Here is a 15,176-nt window from a genome sequence, read left to right as displayed (position 1 = left end):
GCTGCACAGAAGGTCCAGGCAGCAAAGCCAAATTGCCCCAGAAGGACAAGAAGGTGGCAGTGAGATGGAGCACTGCATGATGTGGTCCTAGGTTCAAGACACCAGCTCAGAACCCTTCAGATTAGCCTGAAGAGAGAGAGCTCTCCTGTGCATAAGACAGTAGTGAGAATTAAGCAGCAGATGATGTTTGGCCACTTGGTACCCTTCAAGCTCATCTATTCCTGGTGCATCTTCCTACCCTTGAAACAGTATGCTGGAGGTTGAGAAGGAGGAACATGACTTGGGCTCAATGTTCTGAAAGGTCAAAATGCCCTTCTCCCGCTTCCTCACGTCCTGTTGAAACACGGTGCAGAACAGAGTGCAGAATTCACAGCATCACAGAAAATGTGATGGGGCTTCCCAGTGATGGGAGGGTGCTGGATGGGAAAAGGATGCCTGGTCCCTAAGTCCCAGGCCACAGCCCTGTTGACTGTTGCACTGCATAGTTCTGGATCAACAGACCAGTAAGGAATGCTCTTCCTGGGGCTGAGAGCTGTTCTTCACCTCCAGTCCGTTCCTGTGGAGCAGTGCTGCCCAGCTGTTTGGACGTGCTCCTTCCTGTTCAGACGGCTCTGTTCAGCAATGCTTGAGGCATGATTTGGGAGGTGAGCACCTCAAGAATCAGGGGCTGTGCAGTGGAGACCTGGTGCCACAAGAAAACCACCCGTTCCCTATCCCACCGTACTGCATCAACCCCAAAGAACAGGCAATGATCCCGTAGTCACAGCCCAGGATGGAGCTGGGGCTCTCTGATTTCACACACACAAACTCTGCAACTTCACTTGGAGAACCCAGATTTGAAACGGTGCCCTCAGACTCTCGTAGCCTATATGGATCAACCTTGTGTCTTGTAATGTGTGGGACCCATTGTGAAACAAAACAAAAGCAAGACCCTGGGTGAGTCTGGCCCTCTGACACTGGGGACCTGTGCAGTGTCCTGGAGAACAGTTTGTTCCACTGTCCTGGAGAAGACAACAAAAACATATCTTCTCCCACAGCCATTCTGCTTAATGTTCTGCATTTAGGAACAGTTTTCACTCCATCCAGCAAGGAACATGTTATCATTTACTTGATGGCAGAGATGTGAGCTTTTGTTTATTGAAAATAAAAACATACGTGCTGCTTAAAATGCTTTGCAAAGGTGGCACGAGGGCAAGGCTGGGGAAGAGCAGTACGCTTCATCCCTCCTTGATAAATTACCTTTCACAGGGCTTCCAGCACCTCTCTCTTGCAACAACTACTTAATAACGTACAGGCGCTGCAGTTCTCTCATTACTGGGAAGAGATAGAGGCATTTCAAAGAACCGCAACGTAGCCAGTTCTCGGGGGTTCGCTTCCTGAGCTCCTCTGACACAAATTATTAAAAACATTTTTCAGCAAAGCCATGGCTTAGGCGACCTTCAACAGCTTTCACTGCAAACAAAACCTTAGACACACTTGGCGAAAGAAGTAAAAAGGAGGAGGAAAAAAAAAGGAAATTAGAAACATGGAAATGTAATAACTTTCCATTATGCAAATTTGATTTAATCAGAGATGAAGCTGAAGTGCAATAAAAACATACTTTCATTAAGTTTATGATTTTCAGACTCTATAATACCCCAGAAATGTCAATTATAAGGTTACCATAGTGATACATGGCTACAACTTCAAAGTGATCTGTTTCCTCACCCATAAGCGCACACTGAAGCTGGGCTAGGACCTGGTTTCTCAGCTCCTTGAACTGATAAGAGCCTGCAACTCAAATGGCAAATGTTTTTGATAGCATAGGTTAGTCTTAAAACTTAAGTCCTGCTCAAATTGCCTGTGCTTGAGGGACTGAGGGGATAACCCCTCTGAGCATGGGTGGGACGTACAAGGCACAGATTTCAATTTCCAGTGCTCAAGGTCCGTTGTAGCTGTGCAGTCCTAGAAGTGAGCAGCCTGTGAGGTACATTTCACCAGATAAGGACAGACTGGGCTGTGTTAAACTGTGTTGTACTCCCTGGCTCATAGGATGTGGGCTCTGAGCTGAAAGCACGTGATGGTCCCGTCAGCCTAAGTGTGGGGCAATGGAAGGTCCCCCCAGGTGTGAGGCACAGTCCCCAGGCTGGCACCAGACCTTCTGCAGAGGTGTTTGTACTCGTCACCCAGTGATTTCACTGGTGGCGTTGACTTTAGTGCAGGTGGCCTATATGGAGGGTTTATTCTGCTGATGTGTAACACAGCCCAGAAGAGAGCTTTGCAGCAGGGCTTCCCAGGCTTTCTGCTGTGGGTGGGGAAATACCAGTTCTGTATCAGTTTCTGTCTCCCCTTTTTTCTTTCTGCCGCTGCTCAGCATGAGTACTGCCCAGTAGACCAACCCAGGTGGTGGTCTCTTGACAGGTCAGCATCTCTTGATGAATTTTATGGATCTTGGTAAATCCACTGCTCAGCCTGTGTGTTGACTGGGGTTTAAAGACCCTGTTTACCAGGAAGCAGCAAGGCAGGCTGCTGCACAGGGGAAGGAGAGGCTGGAGCTGAACAAAGCTGACAGGAAGAGTGGTTTCACCAACGCATGGGTCTTTCCTACAGTACTGAGCAAAAAGTGACCAAAAGAGGTCCAGTGATTGTAGCCAGGTTCAGCCAAGAGCCCAGATTACCAGAAAAGACCATAGGGGTGAGCAAGGTACAAGGACAAGTTGGAAATTGAGTCAGCAAGTTGGGATCAGGATCAGGTTTGGAAAAAGTATTCAGGATCAGTCACACTCCAATGCTCACCAAGCAAGTTCACAGTGACAAGGAAAGTTCGAGGTCAGGCTGGGACCAACCAAGCTGGGGTCATGAGAGCCTCAGTTTAAGAGCAGCTCCAACAAGAAGGAAAGAGAGACACTGCTGATCTTTTGGACCCAATCTGGTCTAGCTTTTTCTTGGAGGGGTCCAAAATCCTCTGGCAGCTGCCAGCAAGCTGCCCCTGGGCAGGGCCCTGACACCATCTGGGCTTCCCACCCTTCTCCACCTTCCAATGTCTTAGACACTCTACACCCAAATCAGGGCTTATGCAGGCTAAGGGCCAACGGGAGCCAGACATGCCCTGTTCTTACAGCATCATTATTTTCTATTGCTTACTTGGCTCCTTTTTCAACTGGTCACTATTGAAAGGATATTGAAAGCACAACCAGATCTTGAAACCACTTAGAATTCAGAGTCCCATGATCACAGTGCTGCCAGTTTTGTCAGTCATTTAGAGATCTTGGATTTGTTTAAGCCTGGAGTGCAGACCACAGCCAGGGAGAATGGGAAAACAACCATGTGGGTAGACTGCAAAGATGACGTTCCTTCAAACTTGCAAAATGTCACTTGCCAAGCTCACACTGCTCTTGTGCTGACCTCAGAGAGAAGACAGGTCCCCATCAAGTCCCTGTTTTTAAAGCAGCAGCTTCTGTTTTCCTGGGGAAAGTTCCATAATTAGGTGGCCACAGATGCGATGACAAGACTTTAGTTACTGCAGTTGCTCTGAAGTGAAACCCAGCTGGTAAAGATCACTTTAAAAATCTCTTTTCTGCATGCTGTCAGGCAAATGAAGTGTGCTGTGGTGCCTGCCCTTTGTCCCTTGCGGTCCTGCATTCATGCCATTAGTCAGTGCCCTATGCAGCAAACCAAAGATTAAGAAGTGATGCGTCTGCAAAAAATCTCACCTGGGGAGAAAATGAAGTGATATCTTTATGTAAAACACGTGACACAGCTATGGATTGTGGCCTGTTGATAAATACATGAAGTGAAGTGGAATGCCAGTCTTAATTCAAAAGGAAGTAATTTTATCATCTTTTTAAAGGTTATAATTTAAAAGTATAAAGCAACTTCACACAGCTTACTTGTAATTTATAATTGCCTTTGAACAAACACATCTCCTGTTAAAAATGCCAGCATAGGGAAATTCACAGTGATTTTCTTTTTCACTTCTCATAGCCCCTAATAAGGTACACATCAGCTTTGTGGTAATTAAATAAATCTCTTTTGCCTAATCTTATTTTGAAGCAAGTCCCCAGTGAAAAGCCAAACCACTCTCAGAGACCATGAGACCTCTCCTTGTGTCCAGCTGCTAGATTTAAAAAAATAAAAAGAATATATTGAATGTGCATGAGCAGCTCAGGGATACACTCACTGTTCAGGCTGTGGGTAATCACTTGCTTTCCTTGATTTGCAGGCAGTGGGAGGAACTTTACCTGTTCATGGACAGTGCTGGGCTGTGACAGAGGGGACCTGGCATTGCCCTTATTGGGAGTGAGCAGACTTTGCTACCCAGTGCTTGTCTGGACCTCTTCTCACCGGCACCCAGCTCAGGCTCAGCCTTGCTGACAGGATCTGCCACACAGAGCAGCAGCTGGACCAGGAGCTTCAGGGCTATCACTGCTGGACGTAGCAGCATCATCCCGCAGGATGCTTTCCAGAATTGCTCTCCTATCACAGAGGGATGCTGCTGAAACAAAGGAATTCAGGGTGCCTGGGCCGTGCAAGGTGCTCTGGGCTGTTTTTAATTTTGGGTGATGGTGCTGGTGCTTTCTGGAGCTCTTGACCAGTGGTTGCCAATGGTCAAGCATTCCTTAGCTCATGATGCTTCATCTAGACAAAGACCTGCAAGTCTTCATGCGGGCTTGTTCGAGCTTTCCAAAGCAGCTAATCAAGGAAAACAGTTTAATAGAGTGGATTGACAATATTTAGCTGGAACTTGGTGTGGCTGGTGCATATAGAGGTGTGTTACAACACCAGTTTGGTTTCCTTCAGCGCACACTTCTCATCTGTAGCTAACTTGTCATACATGAGGAGAGGGATTGACCCTTTGCCCTTCGTTGTGGGCTGGAACAGTGGAAAGGCATTTCAGTCTGCTACAAGGAAAGGAAATTAAAAGCCAAAAAATGAATGGTGTGCTTGTAACAGTGGCATTCAGCTCTAGATACAGGGTATGATGCCGTAATCATGCCTTTACCATGCACTTTTAGGACCAACAGAGTTACGGAGTCTGGATATAAGACACACCAGTGTTCCCCCAACTCTTTTTTGTTTTGTTTTGTTTTGCACAGCTAGCTGGTCCCACCACTGGCAGGAACTTCAAGAATAACGCAACTCTGGTGTATTTCTCACCGGTGCAGATTCAAGCCTTAACTTGCACTGTAACTAGTCCATCTTTGCTTTCATCGGCTCACTGGTCAGTCAAACTGGATCAGCATTTTGTGCTACAGAACGGCATTGCATTGTGAAGTTAAACAGGGCAGTGTGCTGCTTTCTATTTGATGGCAATGTCACCCACTGCACGGAAATTTCAGCTTCCGAGCTAGAATGTGACCAAGAGTACAGCTGCAGACTTGATGTTGTGAGTAAAGTCTCCGAGGTCGAGTTACTGCTAATGGAGCAGTAATGGATCTGATTTCCCAGTAGCTAAGACTGCCTTTCTCCAGGAGGGAGGGTTAAGAGAGCATGCCTGGATCCTCACCCCATGCTTTCTAAGCAACAGGGAGCTGACATTATCCTGCTCTCTCTGCCTCAGAGAGTCAGTGCCTGTCTGCGTAGCTTGCCGAGCACTCTACTGCACTGCCAAGTGGGTTTGGGAAAAGGACATCGGTACTGAGCAACCACATGACACCAAGGACTGTGGATTTGTTCCTGCCTGGAACTATTCACCATGAACTTCTGCAGGATTAAGGGATTTGAGCTGTGCTGTCTCTTCCCATGAGACCCTCAACACAGAAGAACACTCCCTCATCATTTCCACTCCCCGTTCTCGCATTTGTTGGAGGGTCAGTCTGTCCCCTTTAATCACCTTCCATCACGCACCACTGCCCCTTTGACAGGAGCTTGCTCATAAATTGCTGCTGGGACCCTGAGGTTCAGTGGAGGATGCTGCATTTCCCCAGCGTTTGCAAAGGCTATGATTTTGTAGAAACACATACAGTAAGGAAGGCATTGTCTAGTGGATTAGGGCCTTGATATTTCTAATCACACCCTGCCTCAGACTCTTTGAGTGCTGAGAACCCTATTCACTGGCATTCAGTGGTTTCTCTGGGTGCTATTTCAGATGCAGAATAATTAGCAACATGCAGGAAAAGCAACAAAGCCATGAATGGTATTTAGTGACAATTATTCCACCGAACCATTTCTTACTATTATAAATGGAGCTTATTAGCACTAAATTGTTTCCATAGGAAGCAGCATCAGCAATAAAAAGAATGGCTGCAGGCTTGCTCGGTGGTGCGGGAGTCAGCACAATGGAGCCTGCCCGTCTCCTCCTCGCTGCAGGAGTGTGCAGAGGGACAAACCCACACGCCTGTCATGGCCTGGGAAGTCTTCACACTGCTGGGTGGCTTGGGCCCCTGTTCCAGCCCTGCATCACAGCATGGTAATGCAGCTACCTGTGGTGGACAGGTCTCACTCCACTGGAGTGAGCTGGTTTGCAGTGGGCCTGGAGATGGTGAATGAAAAGTGGGGGCTGTGAGGAGCTCCCACCTTTCATTTCATCCCTTTGCTTGAAGGGGTTTCTCACAGGGGAGGTCCTGCTGTCCATCCTTGATATCCAGGTGGTATCTCTGGATATGACTCTGCTCCTGACACCTCCAGCGACCACCCTGAAACATGGGGAAGCAGTGGGTGGTGGAAAGAAGCAAGGGAGCCACAACTCCTCCAGTGCACATGTCAGCAAAAGGTGGAAGATTTTTATCCTTGGAAAGAGGTGAGCAGTACCACAAGGCAGGTTTTCTCTAGATGTGGCACAAATGCCGCAGAGTCCCTTCCCAAAGGTGACCTGTCCTTCTCCACCTCAGCTGCTCCCTCCCAGAAGTCCCCATGGGTTCTCAGTGGAGTAGGGGAGGATGAGGGTGCAGGAGAGGGACAAATCTGATGTTTGCAGAGCATCTCCAGCAGGATAGCAGGGTCCTGTCTCAAGGCAACTCTGCTGGGAGAAAAGTTCATTTTGCAGAATTTTCCACTGGGATAAATGTAAATTAAGTGTTGTCAAACCAAGCTGATGTCCACATGTGTCTGATGTGTCCTGGTACCTCCTGGAAGGCATAGCAACACAAGGGGAAGTGTGGGGCTGTGAAGGACTCAGAGCCCCAGCCACCACCCCAGCACAGTGGCTCTTCAGAGGGACCCAGGCCTGGGCTGCAGGATGCAGCTCCGGGGGGAATGCACAGGGCTATATGGGTTTTAGTTGGCAGTACAGATGTAAGTGGACTTGTTTTGGTGTGCTAACTGTGGAAAGAGATCCTTCTATCCCTGTGCCCAAACTTCAGGCCATTTGAACCTGAAATCTCCAGAAATGGGTTTTTATGGGTTTTTTAGGGATGTGGTTTAGTGGTGGGATGGCAGGGTTAGGTTAAAGGTTGGACTCAATGATCTCAAAGGTCTTTTCCAACCAGAGTGATTCTATGATTCTATGATTCTATAATTTTTAGCTTGGGCTTTTAAAACATCTTTAAAGAATTAAGTTAGGAAAATTTAAAGAGGAAAATAATTAAGCAAAATATTTAACATATTTTAAGCTTTTAAGTTTTTCTCTTCTTTTGTTGTTTTTTCTTGTTGTTGGGGAGTTTGGGGTGTCTTTTTGTTGACACAGTTGTTTGAAAAACCTGACCCATATTTCTGACTGATTGCAAGTGACCTGGAAGTGTAGTTTTTAGAGGACAAAAGGTTCCCTGAACAATTGTCCATTTTTATCTGAGACCTTCCTTGTATCTGAGGAGACACAGACAGAGCTGAGACTCAGGGCAGGCTGGGTCACCACTGGGCATTCCCGGGACAGGACGATACCTGCATGAGATGGGAGGTCTCCTCCCTACAGGTCTCTTCCCTGAGCCCCTCCCAAGTAACATGGAAATGAGCACACTCACAAGCAGTCCTGACGCCCTGCGAGGCATCCCAGCCAGAGGTCCAGCTTCCCAAAGCTGAAAATCTGTGCCAGGCACAGCATTTGCACACTTTGTACAGGTCTGCATCAGTCCCTTTATTAATTAGCCAAATTATCAAGCTCATCAAATCATTTGCCTATCTACACTTAATTCACAGGGAACCCCAGATGTCAAGTAGAGCACTTGGACATATGTCTTCTTAAACTCACAATATTATGACCTGGATGACTAAATCCTTCCTATACCGTGTTCTAAGTACTCATTTGTTTCACAGATTTGCCCTCAAATCCTGCAGAAGGAGATGGTCTCCATACACGGGCAGGTGTCTGTCGACAAGGTGCTTGGCTTGGCCTCGCTGGGGCTCCTCCTGCCTGGGGAGGTTGTGCTGAAGGAGCTGAGCCCCTGCTCTTGTTACCCATGCATGCTCCCTTCCCTTGTTAGGAGGTATCTAAGCTGGTTGCACAACTCCCCACTAAGCAGGGCTCTGGTGTCTGGGAGGTAATTAAGGCTCACGCATGCACAGAGCCATCAGCCATAGTCAGTGGGAGAGAAACAAACCTGGCTCCTCCAGCCAGAAGCTTCCTCCTTATGTGGGGCTTGCTCCTCCCCGGCTTTCCACACTCTGCAGGCACAAGGCAGCTGGAAATCCAGGAGCGTCTAAGAGAGGCAGTCGAGATTTAGCGATGCAGCCCACAGAAACAAAGGCATAACAGTTACTTAAGTAAACATATGATGTGTTTACCGTAGTGGAGCATGACAGCCCCGTAGATTTGTGAGAGCATTTGCTGCACACTCCCCTCCTGCTTCACAGATGATTTAGTGGATGCTTTCGTTCATCCGCTGCTCAAAATTTGTGGGAGATTCCCTCTCCCCCCCATAAAATACCTCCAACCATCTATAAAATGTAAACCAACACACCTGCAAGACAGCTGAATAGAGGGCCAAGTGTGCATGGCAGAGAGCACATCCACAGACAGTAAAATAAGTACTGATGGCTTTGATGCAGGGAGCTCAGGCTCTTTTAGAGGAGGAACATTCATTTCCCTTCATTGGAAATTTGATTTCCCTGCTTTTTATCTTCAGGACATGATAACAGCACCAAACACTGCAGAGAACCTTAAAGGCAGACAGCACACGCTACTGGATGAATCACTCTATTTGACTTCTGAAGGTCTGGGATCCTCTCCAGGGTCTGCCCTGTTCTGCAAGGGATTTTTCCTGTCAGACCCTGAGTTCTCCTACCTCCTGAGATGTGTAGCAGCAAAGTGGTCATGATTGCTTTGATCTGATATGTTCAGCAGTTAGAAGTATTCATGACTGACAATTTTTAGGCATTTCTCCGGCAGATCAGGAAGAGTAAGCAAGTCTCCTGCGCTTGATGGCCTCTGCCTGGCTCTGTCAGCCAGCAGTTCATGTCAAAGCAGCATCCTGGAGGAAGCTCCCATTACTTCATCAGTTGTATGCTAACATTTGCTATTGCTTCAAGCTTTGCAGACAAAGAAGCATCTTCTGGAAGGGGCAGATAGAGTCGGGCCAATTAATAGCACATCTATTACTGGGAGGAGAGAGGATGGCTGTGTCTTCGCTGTGCAGGAAGCGCTCGGTGGGTGGCAAAGGCTCCCCCAACAATGGAAGCTGGCAGCCACTGCATGGAGCACAGGCTGTTGTGAGCAGCAAGGAAATTAATTAGAGCTAAAGATCAGCAGCCAAAGAGACTCGCAGAGTAAATGTCACTTCCAAAGTAGGGCAGGGAGGTAACTTTGGACTAATTAACCACAGCTTCGCTGCAGGAAAAGGACACGATTGCCAGCTGCAGCCTCCTGTGTGCATTCTGGGCAGAGGCCACCGAAGGTTGACGTGGACTGAAACAAATATGAATCGCTTGTTCTCTTGCAGGAAAACCACATAATTCAAAAGTAAGTAAGTCTACTGTTGACAAAGCACAGTGAAAAGCACTATGCATCTGTCACACGTGCTGCCTCCTTGCGTCTGTGCAGAGCTGCTGTAAATAATGGTCATAAATACTGTAACCAAGCTAATGTTTACCTCACACTCATGCTATTTGTTATTATGCACAAAGAAAATTGTACTAAAAAAGCCAAAGATGTCTTCAAAGTCACCTCTCACAAACAAGCAAAACACAGAGTTATGTCAGGCTGAGCGCTGCCATGGGTGCACAGCCTGGCAAGGGTCTCTGTGGTATTTCAGATCACTGCTGTACCCATTTTTCCCCAGGACCCTGCCTCATTTGGCATGCAGGAGGCTTTCCCACGAGAAATCTGTGCAGAGGACTGCTTCCAAACTGTCGCTAGCAAGGACGGCACAGCAAATGGTCCAGCTGCAAAAAACACCCACTGTGATGGCTTCGAGGTTTCCCCCGGGCCAATGGGAGGAGGCACATTTCTTCCCAGACTCCCTTGCAGCTGCCTGAACTGGGGTAACCTACAATCTGGGGCAAAGCTGGAGCAAAGCTGTGGAAAAGCTGCATCCTCCCCTCCTCCCACCGTGCCAGTTGGGAGCAAGCAAGTGCACAAACTCCTCTTCCTCCCTTTTGCCTCTTCGAGCAGGGTGGACACTGTCAGGGACAGCAGAGCTGGATGCCCTCAGGGAAAGGGATGCCAAGGGTGACAGTCAGGCAGGCAGGACCCTGTCCTCAGCAGGGGGGATGCAGTCCCACACTGCCCAAACCAGAGAGCAGACCCGGTGACAGGAACTGGGGTCAGCCAAGAGCCCAGTGATTGCCAGACAAGTCCACAGGGGTAAACCAGGTCTGGGGTAAAGTCTGGAAGCCAGGTGAGCAGGCTGGGCATCACTGGAGTACCCAGAAACATAGCCCAGGTGTGTGCCATGGGCTCAGGGACTGAGCTTAAATGCAGCTCCTGAAGTGGGGAGCAGCCTATGAGACTGCTGTCCGGGGTTTTTCACAGAGCTGTTTTCCCAGCAGCCTGGTTCAAGTTCATACAGCTGCACCACAGGTCAGAGCTGACCTTGAGGACAGAAGGCAGACCCCTGGAAGGGGAGATGAGGGCTCATTCAGGGCCCTGACTGGGTCATCTATTGCAGTGCCACCCATCTGTCTCCCCAGAGTTTGGACAAACCTCTGGCATTTAACTCTCCAGATGGGAATACACGCAGGAGACAGCATGTGGAGGTCCTGTACCAACATGATGAAGATCATGGAATCATAGAATCACAGAATTGTTTAGGTTGGAAAAGACCTTTAAGATCAACAAGCCCAACTGTTACCCTAACCCTGCCATCCCACCACTAAACCCTGGCCCTAAGCACCTCGTCTGCCCGGCTTTTAAATCCCTCCAGGGATGGGGACTCGACCCCTTCCCTGGGCAGCCCCTTCCCCGGTTTTGCAGGCGTTTTTCGGCAAAAAGTTGTAGGGAGCGATAAGGGCACTCCTCAGCCTCCTCTTCTCCAGGATGAACACCCCAACCTCCCCCAGCTGCTCCCCAGCAGCGTTGGCCTCCAGAACCCTCCCAAGCTTCCTTGCCCTTCTCTGGACATGCTCCAGCCCCTCTATGTCCTTCTGGGAGTGAGGGGCCCAACCCTGAACCCAGCATTCGAGGGGCGGCCTCACCAGTGCCCAGGACAGGGGCACAGTCACTGCCCTGCTCCTGCTAGCCACACTATTTCTGGTACAAGCCAGGATGCCATTGGCCCTCTTGGCCACCTGGGCACACTGCTGGCATCTCAGCTCTCTTCGCATCTCCCCCCTCTCTCCCTCTTCTCCAACAACAGGCTTTCAGAAGACAGCTGAACCCCCAGGCAAACAACTGTTCAGCCCAGAACCACTGGTGCTGCTGGTTCCAGAAAGAACAATGAGGATTTCTCTAGGGTCCCAGAGAGATCTCAAGGGCCAGAAGCTGTTGAAAATGGGGTGCAATGCATCCCTTTGGCCATGCAGAGCAAGGAAGTAAGATCCAAACATCTGGGGATTTCTTAATGTGGAACTGAAAGATTCACTCATGCCTTTTAGGTTCCAAGTTTTGTATTTTTGAGGGCATGTTGCCATTTTATGCCCAACAGCTAATGAAATTTTGTGTGCATGTGTATGCCGAGCATCCTGGCAACTTGATTTCATTATGCAGTACGTGTCCTGAACTAGCTAGGGAATCATTAATGCACATGGTCTTGCTGCAGGATGGAAGGATGGCTTCCCACCCCTAACAAGAACAAGTGACGACTGATCCTGCCTCTCTTACTTGGTTAAACAAGGGAATAAAAACAAAACACAGTCTCTGTTGAGCTGTGGGAGGACAGCAGGAAGATGAATGCTTAATGCCACCTTTGCAGTGAAAAGTGAATAGCAAAATGTTGTGCTAGAATAGGTGGGTTAGGGCAAGCCTTCAAGTTGCTATTCCTACAGAGTGGCATGGAGGTGCTAATGCAGGGACACCAGTGGCCAGTTCCCAGAGGGGAAGAAAAGTCAGTTGCAAACATCTCCATAAGACCAGCAATGTCTAGTCCAGTGTCTATGAATGGCCAGGATGCATTGCTCATGACACTGGCAGACAGCAGACAGAGGGGTGTGGGACACTAATACCAAATACACACAAACCTGTCCCATGCAATGGGCCTTGTGTTTTTATGGATATGCCAAACCACATTCCTGCCTTGGCCAGAGCTGAAAATCTTCTCTCCTCCCAGCACTGAGCACCATTGAGACTGTAGAAGAGCTCATCCTGTTCTGGCTCTGTCACTTTTGCTGGCCTGTCATGCATGCCCCTTCCTCCTATTCTTTCCAATTCTATCCTGAGCTGAAGAGTAGGAGAAGCCCCATGACAGAGTGCTTTAGGAGACAGGGTTGGATGCTGTAGCAAGGACTGGAGTCAGGGACTCAACCAGGCTTAAGTACAGCCTCCCCTGGAGACACCAACATCAAACCACCACCAGAAAAACTATCACTCTCAAAGTACACAGCAGATTGATCAGCACGGGCTGTTCCCTGGACTGCCTGGATAAGTGCAGTTATCCCTCAGGCTGACCCTCTCCTTGGGGGCTGGCCCCATGGTGGAGGAAGACCTCTCTGCCATACAAAGCTCCCCTCCTTTTCACCAGCTCTGAGGACGTACATTCCCCCATCAGAGCATCCTTACCCTGCCTTGGCAGTGAGCTGGAAAGAACGGGCAGAGCTGCTGGCAGGGAGGGGACACAGCCTGCAGACTTGGGCTGAGCCCAACCTCAGCTGAGCAGGGTGCTCACACTGACCCTGGTGTGTAGAGGGGCTGGTCAGCAGGGCTTGTGCTCTTCCCACCCCAGAGCTGCAGAAGTTCAGACCCTTCCATAGAGTGGCAGCTGACACCCACTGGTCAATAGTGTAGACACCCAGCTATGCTGGAAGAGTCTTCTCTTGGAAAATGAGAGAGTTCAAGGCAGAGAGATAAGAGGGTGAAGGACACTGAACTGTTCTCTTGTTTTTCTGTAGAGTGTCAGAGCCATAATTTTCTCTTAACCTCCTGGAGCCCAGGAACTGAATGCTTCTCTGACTGCTTCAGGGCTGCAGGGTCCCAAAGGCAGGCAGAGAGCTGGCTGGGGCTGGTGATGGAGGTGCACTGTGGCCCTGCAGAAAGGAGGATCTGATGAAGCGTGTTTGGTTCCCAGCTTTTCTTTGCTTCTCCTGGAAGTCTGGTACTCTTGGGATACATGGTCTGAAACTGTCTTTTACATGGGAATGACTGGAAATCCTTTTCCCACATTGCTTTCAAACTCAGTGCAGAGGGCCAAAGAACACCTAGCAGATCCTAGCCCTACACGGGATCTCCAGGATGGGGTAGAATTGAGTCTCCCACAGGAAGCACCTTCATCCCAATCCTGCCCTTTCCAAGCAGGAGGAGAGGAGAACCAAGTACAACGTGGCATGTGGTGCTTGCTAACATAAGAGCCTGTAGAGAGTCTGTCCCTTGCTAGGAAGTGCATGGGCTGGATGGAGCAAGAGCTGAACTTGGGACCTCACTCATCCCAGCCAGTAACAGGGAGCAGGCACTGCGCCACCATGAGGTCAGGGAGAGCAAGAGCAGAGTTACTGCCCAGGGCTGCGTAACGATCCAGTGTGAGGGCATCATCTCACCATCACCCCAGGGCTTTGCACGGGGCATGAACCCCAGCCCTGGGCTGTAGGGACCTGTAGCCCTGACTCCATGGGGACAAACTGCCCAGAGCAGGGGGGAGCCATTCCAGGGTTGCGTGCAAGGCTGCTGGCAGAACAGGAGTGGGAGCCCAGGAGTCCTGCCCTGACCTCACCCCAGCAAGCTACCCACCGGAGCTGGGAACAGCAGGCTGGACTCTGCCTGCCCCCTTGGCAAGGAGCTGCTGTGCTGAAGCAGGTTGTAGAAGAGGCCTCAGCATTGGCACCAAATGTCTGTTAATGAAGTTTTTATGATGCACTTTACTAGCGCTGGATCGTGATGTTATGACCTGGTTCACCTCTGCTGATTCAGCCATCCAAATGGACCCGAGAGTCCCTGGAAGAGACCTCCCATGGCTTCGGCTGATTGTTTCAGTGAGCAAAATGTTCAGGCAATGAAAGCCATTTCAGAAGGTTTCTATTTTCTGTCACTGAGGGGCCAGTCACTGGTGCCAAAGGACAGACCTCCCTCCACCACCACTGCTGCTACTGTTTGCTGCCAACCAGGAGGTTCAGCTGAAGGCTTTGCCTGGTTTTGAGGGTTTGTAGTACTTTCTTCAGTGCTGTGCCTGGTGTCAGCTGTCATCAACCATGTTGCTCTGTACAGGGGCTGGTTGATGGAGAACATTAATTGCCGGTTTGAAAGTGCTGCAGGTCATAAGGGTAGGATGAAACCAGCTCTCCCAGGGCCACCCACGCCAGATGCTTGTTTAGCTTGACCTGGAGGTCTCTGGTGACAGGCACATAGCTGCCACACAGCCTGACCTTGCCAAGATAGTGTCTTCACCTTCAGCCTGAAACTCCCTTCTGTTTATCCTCTTCCCAGACACACCAATGAGACCATCCGTCTTCCTATGCAGGAGCCTTTTATCCCCATCAAGGCAGTTAGCACAGTTTAATCCGCAATTACTTTAGGTTCTGGCTTGTTCAAAATTCCCTCATGAGATCATCCTTATGGACCTCTATCTATCTCTTTTGCCTTGAGGGGGTCAGTTGTTCCTCTGGGGCTTCTAGCAATGATCCTGGTCTCCAGCACTCCCTGGCCTGGGTAACACTGGGCAGGGAGATTCCCCCAGGGAACAGAGCTCTGCCTCTGGTACATCGGAGTGCAGAAGGCAGGAGCAGCTGAAGCTGCTGGGAAGAGC

The sequence above is a fragment of the Egretta garzetta genome, unplaced genomic scaffold (assembly GCF_000687185.1).
Source record: "Egretta garzetta isolate BGI_Z169 unplaced genomic scaffold, ASM68718v1 scaffold589, whole genome shotgun sequence".
Taxonomy (NCBI): domain Eukaryota; kingdom Metazoa; phylum Chordata; class Aves; order Pelecaniformes; family Ardeidae; genus Egretta; species Egretta garzetta.
Note: the sequence above shows the minus strand (reverse complement) of the source record.